This window comes from Desmodus rotundus, chromosome 10 (genome assembly GCF_022682495.2).
Source record: "Desmodus rotundus isolate HL8 chromosome 10, HLdesRot8A.1, whole genome shotgun sequence".
Lineage (NCBI taxonomy): Eukaryota > Metazoa > Chordata > Mammalia > Chiroptera > Phyllostomidae > Desmodus > Desmodus rotundus.
The window spans coordinates 26,188,268-26,203,648 of NC_071396.1; the positions used below are offsets into that span (position 1 = coordinate 26,188,268).

Below are 15,381 nucleotides of genomic sequence, written 5' to 3' on the forward strand. Positions count from 1 at the left end.
GTCAGGGTCAGAATTTCAGAATAAATCTCACTCAGATTCAAGGGATTTCGCACTCAGTGAAATATTTATAGTCCAGTGATACTGAGCAGGACAGGTATCAGCTACAAGGTAAATAGTCAATGTGGAATGTGGCCCCTCCTGGAACACAAGATGAGGAGGCAGCACATTCCTCAGCTGCTCTGGGGTCTCCAGCCCAGGTGTGGAGGGAGGTGAGAAGCTGCTCAGTAGGAGATGGGCCCAGACACACAGAGGGCTCTGGGACAGGGGCAGCCTGTGGTGCCAGCTGCCCGGTGATCTGGGCCATGTGTTGCCACAGACTTGATGGTCCTACAAGTTTCACTGGCACATGGGGATTCTGTTGCAGCCTGAGGAAGACCTGGGGCTGAATCCCAGGGCATATACTCAGGATTTTCAGGCATATCTCAAAATCACACACACAAATAACTACAGTCCTCTTGAGTAAAAACCCTTGGCCTTATTTTTTGAGTCACAATTGGCAAAAATACTTCATGTCCTAAAATGCGGCAACATGAAAGGAGCAACCACCGGCCATCCTCATCTTCCAAAATCTTCTCCAGCCACAAACCAAGAATCTAAGTGTCCACACCCTGTGTCCCCTGTGTCATGACTGAGAAAGCAATTGGAGGTGGAATACGAGGCTGAAAGCCCTCCGAGATGTCCTTACCTCTGAGTCACAGAAAGATAGCAAAGCTGGACCTAGACGCTGGGGAGACATACTCAGGGGTCCCTGGGCTGTGGACACCTGGGTAGGAATATATTCACCAGGGTCCGATCTGTGCAGGATTCTTCTCACAGGGACCTGTGGGGAGGCAGGGCTTCCAGCTCTGACTGATGTCCATCTGGGCATCACAAGTGGATTCCATCCCCTCTGAAGCCCAAAGGAGTGTGAGCTGAAAAGAGCAAAGGTGCGGGGAAAGGCACTGACATTGCCCCGCAAAATGGACTGTGATTTGCCAAAAAGGATTTCCTTGGTTTCAAGAAAAGAATGTTAAAAAAAAAAAAAAAAAGAATGTTTTGCCACGGGTAACCTGGTTACCATGGAACCTGAGGTGTCCATTATGCCCTGGGTGTGATGTCACACAAAGGAACACTAGGACATCCATTTAAAGTGGTATCTATGGGACTTCAGGTGATGATGGCAGGTAGCAGACATGGCTAACCACCTGGCACAACCACACTGTAGAGATGTCACTGATACTGAGTAAACTAGAATAGTTACGGACTTGTCACAGACTGGACAAATGTGCAAGAGGAAACACACAAGGGTAAGAATGGTAGTGACCTCTCCTGTGGCTGTTGCTGCCTTCACTCAGGTCCTGCAGGGCCCTAAAGGTGAGGGACAGACAGGGAACCATGAGGAAGTGTGCTCCACTAGAAGGCAACCTGCATTTTTAAACAGATACAAAAAGAAAAATATGCAATATATCTCGAATAATGAATGTTGGATAATAATGTTAAAATGAAACATAATTTGGTTTAAATGCATTTATTAATTCGGGCCCACAAAACAGAGGTTCTGCATTTATATCTATAGCAGTATCTGGACCAACAGAAAAGGCTCTAAATGTTCAGGGGATAGTTGACTCAAGAAAGCACTCAGTGACAGCCCAGAATCTGTGACATGGAAAAGCTGCAGCTCCTTCCTTTGATGTGGAGGCGGGAATCCAAGAGCTTAGGGGGACAGGCATGATGGAGTAGGTTTATCGTTTACATCCTGTTTTGAAACCTGGGAGTGTCCACATGGCATACATTCCACCAGCACATTGAGAAATACATTTTAGAGGAAACACATAAATTTGTGAGGGCCTCCGTGTTCACCCTTCTCTCCAGGCCTCACCAGGCATAGGAAACTGAAGCCTCTCAATCCTAAAATCTAACGTGACAGGTAGAGAGCAGGTTCACAGCTGTGGGGAAGGGCTCGATGGACAGCAGGGGGAGGGGTAGGAGACTGAGTGAGAATATGAAAGATGAACTCATAGACACAGAAAACACTTTAGTGTGTTTGGTAGAAGGGGCAGGAGGAGAGAGAAGAAGGGCATAGGGGTGATAAATGGTGAAAAAGACCTGACTTAAGTGGGTAAACCCACAATAAATTGTACAGATGATGGGATTTAAAATTTTCTACCAGCCCCTGTCACCCCAATATATTCAATTAAAGTCAATAATCATCTGCAGATAAATAGGGTAATAGGGGTAATTATTCCCGAGGTAATAGGGGCCTAAGGACCTTGTCCTATCGCTAAATACTCAGTAGATCTGATCACCTAAAAGACAGCAAATCAAAGTATCATCAAATGAGTCTGACCAGTAGTGAGCTGTGGGCTTGGCTGATTAATCCCGGGTCTCCAGGAAGAGAAGACAGCAGCCCCCCCACATTCCTACATGCATACAAGCATACAAGCATAAACACCCTGATTGTAGTGAACAATGGTGTAGCTGGAATCATAAACATCCTCAGTCTGTCCTTCCACCAATAACCTGTCCGGAGCCAGTTACATTTTTAGAATTCTTTAGTGAAGGAAAGACCAGATCCTCTGCGCAAAATCCCAACAGACAAGAGAACATTTCTACTGTCAACCTTCCTTCATGCCTGACTTCATCCCCAACAAAATGAGAACCTTCCCCAGGGTGACTGTATTGGAGAAAAAGCAGAGAAACACACAATCCACAGACGACAGGGCCCTGGTTCTGAACTGCACTTGGACTAGGAATCCACAGTGTCACCATGTCCCTGCACTGACACCAGGAACTTTTAGGGGCACTGAGCAATGGAATTTTAGATGAGGACCACTTATCATTGTCCCATCGATGTAGAATGCATAAGAAAAAGAGACGTATCAGCTGAAAGATTCTCCATGCTGATTCACTGGGCAGTGAGGGTTCTGTGGTGGGAAAGTCTACACAGAAGCCATGAACACTTCCTGCACCCAGGACACTAATGAGACAGGAACTGGACACACACCTGGGTGGATGGCACAGTTTTGTTCTCTACACACCAGGATTTATAACATTCAGGAGTGCTGATTCCCACCACACCAACATTCCACTTCTAATTAGACTTGGGCAAAAAAAGAAGGAATAAGGAGGAGGAAGAGGAAGAGAGTAAGAAGAACAAGAAAAATAAGAAGACAGAGGAGGAGGAGGAGAAGAAACTTAGAAAATGACAGTAAATTGAGGCAACTTTAACTACACGTGACTCTAACTGCTGCGGCTGTCACGTGGGTACCCTGGTTGAGCAACCTCAGTTCAGGCATCTCCTGGTACCCGCACCTCCTGGTACCCACATCTTCTGGTACCCGCATGCTCCTACTGATCTGGCAAATGCCTTTCTAGGCATGTGAACCAAAGGTCACCAAAGTTGTTTTTACTGAGCCGTCAGGCTAGCATTTCCCCTCACTGCCCCACCTCGGGATATGTCCTGTTTGCAGCCCTGTGTCCCCCTCTAGCCTGCAGAGGTCCTGCTGCCTTTTCCATCCATAGGACAGCCCTCCCACTGTTCCACCATGAGGATGGAGCATATACTGCCTGGATCAGTGATGGGCACAGTTCTACAGTTCCTGACAGACTCTGAGGGTCAGAATTTCAGAATAAATCTCACTCAAATTCAGGGGGCTTCTCACTCAGTGAAATATTTATGGTCCAGTGACACTGGGCAGGACAGGTACAGCTACAAGGTAAATAGTAATTTGTGGAATGCAGCCCCTCCTGCAACACAAGATGAATAGCCCAGCACCCAGGGGGCCTCTGGATGCTGGAGGCAGCACACTGGTCAGCTGCGCAGGGGAATCCAGCCCAGGTGCAGGGGGAGCTGAGAAGCTGCTGAGAAGTTGAAGATGGGCCCAGACACACAGAGGGCCCTGTGACAGGGGCTGGTGGCAGACTTGATGGTCCTACAAGTTTCACTGGCAGATGGGGATCTGTTTGCAGTGGGAGGAAGTCCTGAGGCTGAATCCCAGGGTAGATACTGAGGATTTTCAGCCAGATCTCCATATCACACATAAATAACTCCTGTCCCCTTGAGTAAAAACACTTGGCCTTATCTTTTGAGTCAAGTTGGCAATCATACTCAAGAAAGCACTCCGTGACAGGGCAGAAATGGTGACAGGGAAAAGCTGCAACTCCTTCCTTTGATGTGGAGGCGGGAATCCAAGAGCTTAGGGGGACAGGCATGATGGAGTGGGTTTGTCTTTTAAGTCCTGTTTTGCAATCTGGGAGTGTCTGCAGGCATACCTTCCACCAGCACATAGAGAACTACATTTTAGAGAAAAAACATAAAATATTTGAAAGCCTCAGTGATCACTCTTCTTGCAAGGCCACACCTGGCAAGGGAAACTGAAGCCCTTCAATAATAAAGACGAATGTGACAGGTAGAGAGCAGGTTCACAGCTGTGGGGAAGGGCTTGATGGATGGTGGGGGAAGGATGGGTATGAGATTGAGAAAAAAAAGAGAGAAAGAGTCACAGACACAGAAAACATTTTCGTTACTGCTGGGGGAATAGGAAGGAGGGTGGAAGATGAGGGCATAGGGGTGATAAATGGTGAAAATTAAGACTTAAGGTAGTAAATGCACAATAAAATGTACAGATGATGTAAAATTGTGCACCAAAACCTGTATCATTTTGTTCACCAGTGTCACCCCAATAAATTCAATAAAAAATAGAAAATTGTGTTGGGATAAATCGGGTCCTGGGATAGCAGGGGCCAAAGGGCCTTGTTCTACCACTAAACCCTCAGTAGAACTGATCACCCTAAGAGACAGCAAATCAGAACCCACACAATGAGTCTGCCAGGCATTGAGCTGTGGGCTTGGCTGATTAATTTGGGGCTCCTGGAAGTAAAGACAGCAACCCCCCCACATTCCTATGTGATCTGTGTGAGCAGAAATATCCCAGGTAAATGAACAGTGGTGTAGCTGGAATCATAAAGACACTCAGCCTGTGCCTTACCCAATACCCTGTCCTGAGACAGTTACAGTTTTGAATTCTTCAGTGAAGGAAAGACCTGATCCTCTGGATGAAAGTCCAACAGGCAACAGAACATTTCTACTGTTAACTTTCCTGCATCCCTAAATAATGGGAGCCTTCCCTGGGTGACTGTGCATTGGAGAGAAAGCAGGGAAACAGATAATCCACATACTACGGGACCCTGGCTCTGAACTGCACTTGGACTATGAATCCAGTGTCACCGTATCCCTGCACTAACACTAGGGGCTTCTGAGGGAAGGCCAACAATCAAGTTTTAGCTAAGGACCATTTGGACGTGGGTCCAAATGTTGTCAGGCCCATCCTGTGATTGCCTTTTCACTCTAGAATGCATAAGAGAAACAAACGTAGCAGCTAACAGATTCCTCACTCAGGTTTACTGGGCAGTGAGGCTGCTGTGGTGGGGAAGTGTAAACAGAAGCCCTGAGAACTGCCCGCACCCAGAAATCTAGCGAATCAGAAGCTGCACACACACCTGGGTGGATGGCAGAGCTTGGATCCTCTATAACCTAGAATTTAGAATATGCAGGGGTCTGACCCCCCCAACTTAAGCATTCCACTCCTAATTTGGCTTGTGCAGGAAAAAAAAGAAATAGAAGGAAAAAAAGGAGGAGGAGAAGCATAGGCAGAGGAAGAAGAGGAAGGAGGTGGAGAAGAAGAAGAAATAACTTAGAAAATGACAGCAAATTAAGGGAAACCATAACTACAGGTGACACTATGGGCTGCAGCAGCACCCATGTGGTTAAACTGGTTGAGCAACCTCAGTTCACCCTTACCCTGGTACCTGATCACCTACTGATCTGGCAGATGCCTTTCCTCCATTTGCATGCAAAGGTTACCAAAGTTGTTTTTAGTCAGCCTGCAAGGCCCCCATAACCCTAACCCAACCTCAGGACACATCCCCTCTGCAGCCCTGTTGCTCTACCCTGCCTGCAGAGGTCCTCCTGTCTTTCCCATCCACAGGTGACCCCTCCCGCTGTTTCATGACAAGGATGAGGTGACACTGCCTGGACCAGAGAGTGGACACAGTGCTGCTAGGACTCACTGACAGACTCTGAGGGTCAGTATTTCAGAATGAATCTGACCCAAATTCAGGGAGCTTCTCACTCAGTGTAATATTCATAGTCACTGAGCAGGACAGGTACCTGTGGCAAGGTAAATAGTTGTGGGACACAGGCCCTCACAACACAAGAAGAAGAGGCCCAGCGCACAGGGGCCTCTGATGCTGGAGGCAGCACATTCCTCAGCTAGCTAGGGATTCCAGCCCAGGTGTGCAGGGAGCTCAGTTTGATATGTTCCCAGAAACACAGAGGGCTCTGTGATGTCCCTGTGACCTGGGCCACGTTTAGACTTGATGTTCGTACTAGTGTCACTGGTGGACAGAGGTTGTGTTTAGAACTCAGGAAGCCCTGGGGGTGAATCCCAGGGCAGATGCTCAGTGTTTACAGCCGAGGTCTTGACATCCCACACAGGTAACTGCTGTCCTTTTGAGTACAAACACTTGGCCTTACTTTTCAGTCAAAATTGGCAAACACACTTCATCTCTGAAAAGGCAGCAACATGAGTGGTTCAACCAACTGCTTTTACCCCATCCTCTGTCCCTTGGGTCATTAGTGAGGAAGGGTGTGCAGAATGGTGCCCAGGGCTGCAAGCCCTTGGAGACGTCCTTACCTTGAGTCTCAGAGAAAGAGCAGACACTGGACCCATACGCTGGGGAAGCGGACACTCAGGGATCGCTGGGCTGTGGAGACCTGGGCAGGAATCTGAATCCACAGGGGTCTGATCTCCACAGGATTCTGTCCACAGGGACCTGCGGGGAGGCTGGGCTTCCAGGCTCTGGCTGAAGTCCATCGGGCATAACAGGTGGGAATCATCCTCTCTGAAGCCCAAAGCAGTCTGAGCTGAAAGAGCACAATCAGGGGAAGGCACTGCCATTTCCCTTCCAAATGGACTGTGACTATCCCCAAAGGCTTTCCTTGGCTTCAAAAGAGGAATGTGAACCAGGGGCCACTAGGTTGCCATGGAACCTGAGCTGTCCATTGTGACCTGGCATGATGTCACCCACGATGTCATAAAGGCCAGGCAGAGGAAGACCCCAGCACCCATTCACAGTGGTCCCCACAGGATAGCCCCTGGGAAGACCCTGCAGGAGGAAGCAGCTGTGTCACCAGTGGCCCCAACGCTATGGGAGCCCATGCTGCACATTGAGGGTCTCTCAGCATCGGCCCCGCGGGGGCCCCTGCGCTCTGTGCAGGGAGGACGGAGAATGTGGCTGGTTTCTAGGTCCTTTCACACGATGTGGGTGAAATTTCAGAAAAGGGACAGCAGCAGCAGGACAGGCCATCTGTGGACATCCATGGAGGACAGTGCGTCAGGGACCCCCCCCCCAAGAGAGATAATTTCAGGCAGTTCAGCTCATCACTCCCTTGGCTGGGGAGGACCATGCCAGGATGCAGCACCCTAGGCTGGTCCACGCTCTGGGCCGCAGTCTGGGTCAGTGATCAGGGGCCAGCGGGAACGTGATGCTGAGCATGCGGGCACTGGACTGGGGGACAGGGGTCAGGTCTCCTCAGTGGGCACTTGAAGAACTTGTGTCTCAGGTGATGCTGGGACAGAGGGGCCTTGGAGATGAAGACAGGGGGACACAGTTTGTCATTTCACTCAGATGTGGGATATGACACCAAAAGCCACAAAGATAATAAACACACAATCAAAAACACACTCACAGATGCACACATGGAATGGTGGGTACCAGAGGGGAAGGGAATGCAGGAACACAAGGAGGGTAGAGGTCACATACAGCATAATGAAACAACATAGGACTTTTGGGGTGACCACACAGTAGAGAATGTAGGTGTTGTATACATGAGGTTGCACACCTCACATTTTACAATGTTATTAACCAATGGCATGTACATGGACGACAGTGTGGTGACTGCCAGGGAGGAGCTGCGATGGTGGAGGAGGTGATGGGGACAACTGGTGAAGTAAGGAGACTTGATTTGGGTGGTGAGCTCACAGTACAGGGTACTGATGGTGTGTTGTACATTGTGCACCTGAAACTCGTGTAATTTTTCAATTCATGTCACTCACTAAATTCAATAAAAAGGAAAAGAAACATACAACAATAAAAAAAATAGAGACATTCTTTTTTTTTAAATAACACAAGACTGTTTTTGTTTAGTTACCTCAGCTCACTAAGGATCTGGTGGAACATCTGTTGAACTTGGCAGTGGACAGTGTTGTATGGTGCCTTTATTTTCATTGGGTTTCTATGAAAATAAGAAAATATTAGATGTAACAGCTAAAAAGCAATCTGATTCCAGGGTTTAGACAGTCAAGAAGACTCTAAATGTCGGGGTGAGGCATCATCAGAGGGTGGCATGAGAACAGTGTAAGGATCCACTGTGTTCCTGGGGTGCAGTCTCAGCATCTGTGGGGAAGGCAGGGATGTTCTCGAATCCCTGCGTGGTGCCCGCAGCAGCAGGCAATGTGGAGTCTGTGACCCATAATCATGGGTGCGGATTCCTCAAAGATTCCACCCAAGTACCCAGATTCAGCTTGAAAAGTGTTCAAGTACACTTTTCTGCCTTTCCCCCCACCCCAGCCCTCCCCACCTTCCTTCCCTGTTTCCACCCCTTCTTGTTATTGTCCATGCGTCCTTCACAATTGTTCCTGCAAACCCTTCCCCCTTTTCCCCTGAGATTCCCTCTCCTCTCCCCTCTGGTCACTGTCGGCCTGTTCTCAATTTCAGTATCTTGGGTTATATTTTTCTTGCCTGTTTGTTTTGTTGATTGGGAATTGCCTTTTGACCCAACAATTCCACTGCTGGGACTATACCCTAAGAACCCTGAAACACCAATCCAAAAGAACCTATGCACCCCAATGTTCACAGCAGCACAATTTACAAAAGTCAAGTCCTGGAAGCAACCTAAGTGCCCATCAGCAAATGAGTGGATCCAAAAACTATGGTACATTTACACAATGGAAATCTACACAGCAGAGAGAAAGAAGGAGCTTCTACCCTTTGCCACAGCATGGATGGAACTGGAGAGCATTATGCTAAGTGACACAAGCCAGGTGGTGAAAGACAAACACCATTTGATATCACCTTTAAGAATAACAGAGTAGTTTTAGTTCTCAGCGATCCCAACTCAGAAGAGAGGAAAGTGGAAGGGTCCATTTGGAGAATTGTACCACATCCTGGAGAAAACTAGAATAATTGAGAACTCTGCATAGATTGGCAGAAGGTACAGAGGAAACACTCAAAACTAAGAACAGTAATAGCCTCCCTGCAGCCAGGTGCCACGTCGACCACACTCAAGTCCCTATAGGAGCCGAAAGGTGAGGGACATGGACTGAACCTTAGGAAGTGTGCGGCACTTTGTGAGCCCTTTCTGAGTTTTCCAATTTATGCAATGAGAGGTAGTGGAATATGTGTGGGAATGCTTCCTGGTGGGTATAATGGAACTGATAATGGTGGGGAACAGGTTCAGAACTGACATTGTTCCTGTGACACAGATCCTGTGAGAACTGACATTGTTCCTGTGAGAACCAAAAGGTGACTGTGACCCTACGTCAAAGAAAAAGCATCGAGGGTTCTGCCTCAGGTCACTCTTGTCTGTCCCAGACCCATCCTGACGTCATCCTCTCCTTCTGGAAAGCACACCTGAAACAGACATACCAGCTGAAGGATCCCCACACTGGTTGGCTCGGGGGTGGGAAAGTCTAAACAGAAGCCGTGAGAACTGCCCGCACCCAGGAAACCAGTGCATCAGAAGCTGCACGCACACCTGGGTGGACGGCAGAGGTGTGCGCCACCAGCAAGGATGTGAGAGGTGCAGGGGTGCTGATTCCCACCACGTCTTCCCAACCTGCTTGAGCAAAAAAAATGAATAAACAATAGCCAAGTGCTGGAAACACCCTAGGTGCCCACCTGTAAATGAGTGGATGGAAGAACTGTGGTACACTTCTACCGGGAATACTACACAGCAGAATGACAGAAGGAACTCTTACCCTTCGCCACAGCATGGACGGAACTGGAGAGCATTCAGCTTGGTGAAATAAGCCAAGTGTGAAAGACAATTACCATATGATCTCACCTTTAAGTGGAACCTAATCAACTAAACTAAAGAGCAAGCAAAAAAGAACCAGAGACATGGAAATAAAGAACAAACAGTGACCAGAGGGGTGGGGGAGGAGCATAACAGGGGACAGGGAGAAGGGGCAATACAAGGAACATGTATAAAGGACCCATGGACAAAGACAATGGTGGGGGTTTGAATATGAGAGGTGGGGGTGGGTAGGGCAGGGAGAGTAACAGGGGAAAATGGGGACAATGGGAATTGAATCACAGTAAAAAAAAATTAAAAATGAATAAACAAACTCAGAGAATGACCGTCAATGAGCACACATTTCACACGCAGGTCACCCACCTCCCGCTGCCGTGCAATGTGTGCTGTTGGGGAGCGCACTCTCACCTCACCTGTAACCGTACGCACCTACTGACCTGGAAACTGCCTTCTCCTGCACACGCATCCAAAGTCAACCAGAGCAGTTTCCTCCCAGGTCACAGCGAGAAACACACCCTCAGGCCTATGTCACTGTCTGTCTGCAGAGACCTGGCTGCCTCTTCCCTCCACAGCCAGCCCTCCCGCTGCTCCCTTACAAGGATGTGGGCCCGCTGCCTGCACCCAGCAGGGAGAACCGTAGGGCTCTGCTCCACACTGGAGGCCTGATAGTGAAGTGGGCAAGATGACACATTCTGACGCTTCCCTTCCATAAAAGGTATAAATGAAAACCACACACAACAGACACACTCACAGACACAGACAGCAGTACGGCTGATGACAGAGGAAAAGGGGGTGATGAAGCATGAAGGGACTGAAGGGGTCAAACCCCAGGGGACAGAGGAGACCAGACTTTGGACAGTGAGTGCACACAGAGTGGGCAGACGTCACCTTACAAATTGTCCACCTGACGTTTATATACCATTAAACCAAAGGTACCCCAACCAATTTCATTCTAAAAATCTTAAAAGATCCTTAATTGGTCACCTCTGATCAGGAGGAGAGCTGTTTCTCTCTTTGGGTAACAGAAGTATGTTTTTGTTACTTACCTTTGTTCACTAAGGGTCAGGCATTTGTTCGGTGGGGGCTCGGTAGTAGGAGGGGTGCTGTGTGGTGTCAGCCCTCGCACAGACCATGAGCCACAGTGTCTGTGAAAATAAAAGAAAAGCAATCAGTAGATTTCAAAACCAACTTCTGCTTCCAGAGTTCAGCCAATCAAGACAACTTCTGTGTCCCGGGCCATAGCATCAACTGACTCAGGAGTGAGACCCCTGGGGCCGCCCTATGGGCTTCCTGCTCTCCAGTTCCAGTGTCTGCAGTAACGGCAGAGATGTGCTGAGGAGTTTCTGAGTGGCCCAAAGCTGTCAACGTGGACATGCTCTTCACAGTCACCTGGGACGGTCTCTGTGATTATATCCAAGACTCCACGTTCAGCTTGAAGAGCTTCAGGAAAAGACACGTTAGTTCTCAGTGGTTCCAAGTCATATGAGAGAAACTTGGAATGATTAATTGTAGACATGTAACTGACACTGAAGTAAACTAGAATAATTCAACACTTGTCACAGAATGGCAAAAGGTGCAAGATGTAATTATATACAAGGGTAAGAATGGCAGTAACCTCTCTGTGGCCGTTGATGCCTTGACTCAGGTCCCAGCAGGGCCCTAAAGGTGAGGGACAAAGAGGGAACCATGAGGCAGTTCAGGCCACATGGAGCAAGTGAGCCACATTGTTCCCTCTGTGACCCTCCCCCACAGACAGCACCACAGCGCAGCAAAGAGGGTTGCCCTGCCCTGGAGAACACCTAAGGCCCCACTCCCTTACAACATTAACAGGTGAACAGAGACAAAGAAATATGGCCCAAATGAAAGAACACAGCAAAACTCCAGTTAAACAGCTAAGTGATGAGGAGGTAGCCTATTGATCTGATGCAGAGTTCAAAGCCCTGGAAATCAGGATTACCAGCTCATTCGCAAAACGAAGGAACAAATGAAAGCTACCTGAAGTGAAATAAAGCAAAATACTCAGGAAACCAACAGTGATGGGAAGGAAACCGGGACTCAAATCAACGATTTGGAACAAAAGGAAGAAATAAACATCCAACTGGAACAGAATGAAGAAACAAGAATTCAAAAAAAAAAAAATGAGCAGAGGCTTAGGAACCTATGGGCCAGCTTTAAATATTCCAATATTTGAATTATAGGGGTGACAGAAGGAGAAAAAGAAGAACAAGAAATTGAAAACTTCTTTGAACAAATAATGAAGGAAGACTTCCCCAATCTGGCAAAGGAAATAGACTTCCAGGAAGCCCAAAGAGTCCCAAAGAAATTGGACCCACAGAGGAACACACCAAGCACATCATAATTACATTACCCAAGATTAAAGATAAGGGGAGAATCTTAGAAGCAGCAAGAAAAAGGAGACAGTTACCTACGAAGGAGTTCCCATAAGACTATGCTGATTTCACAAAGGAAATATTTCAGGCAAGAAGCGGCTGGAAAGAGGTATTCAAAGTCATGAAAGGTAAGACCTACATACAAGATTATTCAATCCAGCAAAGCTATCATTTAGAATAAATGGGCAGATGAAGTGCTTCCCAGATAAGGTCAAGTTAAAGGAGTTCATCATCACAAAGCCCTTAGTATATGAAGTGATAAAGAGACTTAGCTCAGAAATTAAAGATAAAAAACTATGAATAGTCAAATGACAAAACTCACAACTATCAATAACTGAACCTAAAAAAAAGAAAAACAACAAAAACAAAAACTAAGCAAACGACTAGAACAAGAACAGAATCAGAGAAATAGACATTACATGGAGGGACTTCAGGGGAGAAGGGGAGAGGAATAACATAAAGGGAAAGGGACAGGAATAAGAAGCATAATTGGTAGGCATAAAATAGATGGGGAGAGGTTAGGAATGGTATAGGACGCAGAGAGGTCAAAGAACTAATATGTACAACCCATGAACATGAACTAAGGAGGCGAATACTGGAGGGTTGGGGTGCAGAGTGAAGGGGGGAATAAAGGGGGAAAATTGGGAAAACTGTAACAGCATAATCAATCAATACAATTTACTTAAAAAAAAAAAAAAAAGAGTGAACCATGAGGGATGAGAAAGTGTGCTCCACTGGAAGACAACATGGGTTTTGAAATACACACAAAAAGAAACATATGCCCTATGCCTGTGAATAATGAATGGTGGATAATATTGTTAAAAAGAAACATAAATTTGGTTTAAAAGAATTTATTAATTCAGGCCCAGGAGGCAGAGATTCTGCTTTTATATCTGCAGCTGTATCTGGACCCAGAGAGAAGGCTCTGAATGTTTACGGGATGGTTGACTCAAGAAAGCACTCAGTGAGGGCCCAGAATCTGTGACATGGGAAAGCTGCAGCTCTTTCCTTTGATGTGGAGGCGGGAATCTATGAGCTTAGGGGGACAGGCATGATGGAGAGGGTTTATCATTTAAGTCCTGTTCTGCAATCTGGGAGTGTTCAAATGGCATACCTTCCACCAGCACACTGAGAAATACATTTAGAGAAAAAACATAAAACATGTGAGGGCCTCCGAGTTCACTCTTCTCTCAAGGCCACCCCTGGCATGAGAGACTGAAGCCTCCCAATGATAAAATGTAATGTGACAGGTAGAGAGCAGGTTCACAACTGTGAGGAAGGGCTCGGTGGACAGCGAGGCGTGGAAGGGTATGAGATTGAGCAAAAAAAGAGAGAAGGATTCATACACACAGAAACATTTTGCTGCTTGCTGGGGGAAGGGGAAGGAGAGTGGAGGAGGAGGGCATAGGGGTGATGAATGGTGAAAATGAAGACTTGACTTAAGGAAGTAAACACACAATAAAATGTACAGATGTTGTAAATTGTGCACCAAAATCTGTATCATTTTGTTAAACATTGCGACCCGAATAAATTCACTAAAACGCAAATAATCATTTGGGGATATACTGGGTATCAGAGTACAAGGGGCAAAGGGTTTTGACCTATCACTAAGCACTCGGTAGATCTGACCACCAAACAGACAACAAATCAAACCACCAGGAAATGATTCTGCCTGGAGCTCCTGGAAGTGAAGACAGCAAGCCTCCCGCAATCTTACATGATCTGTGTGAGCAGAAACATCCCGGGGGGAGGGAACAGTGGTGTAGCTGGAATCGTAAAGATGCCAGTCTGTCCCTTAACCAATACCCTGTCTTGAGACACTTACATTTTTAGAATTCTTCAGTGAAGGAACGACCAGATCCTCTGGACAAACCCCAACAGACAACAGAACTTTTCTACTGTCAACCTTCCTTCATGCCTGACTTCATCCCCAAGAAAATGAGAGCCTTCCCCAGGGTGACTGTGCATTGGAGAGAAAGCAGAGAAACAGACAATCCACAGACTATGGGCCCCTGCTTCTGAACTGCACTTGGACTAGGAATCCCGAGTGTCACCTGCACCGACACCGGGAACTTTTAGGGGAGCTGACCAATGGAATTGTAGTTCAGGACCATTTGGGTCCAAATGTGGTCCAACCCAACTTGTCATTTTCCCTTAGACATAGAATGCATAAGAGAAACAAACGTAGTAGCTGAAGGAACCTCCACCAGGTTCACTGGGCAGTGAGGGTTATGTGGTGGGAAAGCCTAAACAGAAGCCATGACAACTGTCCATATTCAGGAAACTGGTGAGTCAGAAGCTAGACACACACCTGGGTGGACGGCAGAGGTTTGTGCTCTACACACAAGGATTTAGAAGATGCAGCACTGCTGATTCCACCACATTGACATTCCACTTCTACTTACACTTGTGCAGAAAAAAAGGAAGAAGAAGAAGGAGAAAGGGGAGGAGAGGAACAGGAAGAATAAGGAGAAGACAAACAAGAAGGAGAAGAAGAAACTTAGAAAATGACAATAATATGAGGCAAACTTTAACTACACGTAACTAACTGCTGTGGTATCCACGTGGTTACCCTGGTTGAGCAACCTCAGTTCAGGCATCTCCTGGTACCCGCAGCACCTACTGATCTGCACATGCCTTGCTAGTCATGTGAACCAAAGATCACCAGAGTTGGTTTTACTCAGCCAGTAAGGCCCAATTAAGCCTAACCCTAACTCAACTTCATGGGCCTGTTCTATACCAGCCCTGTGTCTACACCTAGTCTGCACATACCTGCTGCCTTTTCCATCCACAGGACACCCCTTCCCCTGTTCCATGACAAGAATGAGGTGATGCTGCCTGGACCAGTGAGTGGGCACAGTACTGCTAGGACTTCCTGACAGACTGTCAGGGTCAGAATTTCAGAATAAATCTCAC

At 47.2% G+C, this 15,381-nt stretch overlaps 1 long non-coding RNA gene across 1 annotated transcript in view; it reads right to left on the reverse strand.

The window, feature by feature from the left end:
- Nucleotides 1–15,381, reverse strand: part of LOC123479887 (uncharacterized) — a 50,340-nt gene that overhangs the window by 14,138 nt on the left and 20,821 nt on the right. The window contains exons 5-7 of the long non-coding RNA XR_008425423.1: nt 11,122–11,220; nt 8,192–8,275; nt 6,675–6,904 (exon numbers count right to left, since the gene is read on the reverse strand). This is a non-coding gene — a long non-coding RNA (uncharacterized lncRNA). The remainder of the gene's footprint in view (nt 1–6,674; nt 6,905–8,191; nt 8,276–11,121; nt 11,221–15,381) is intronic.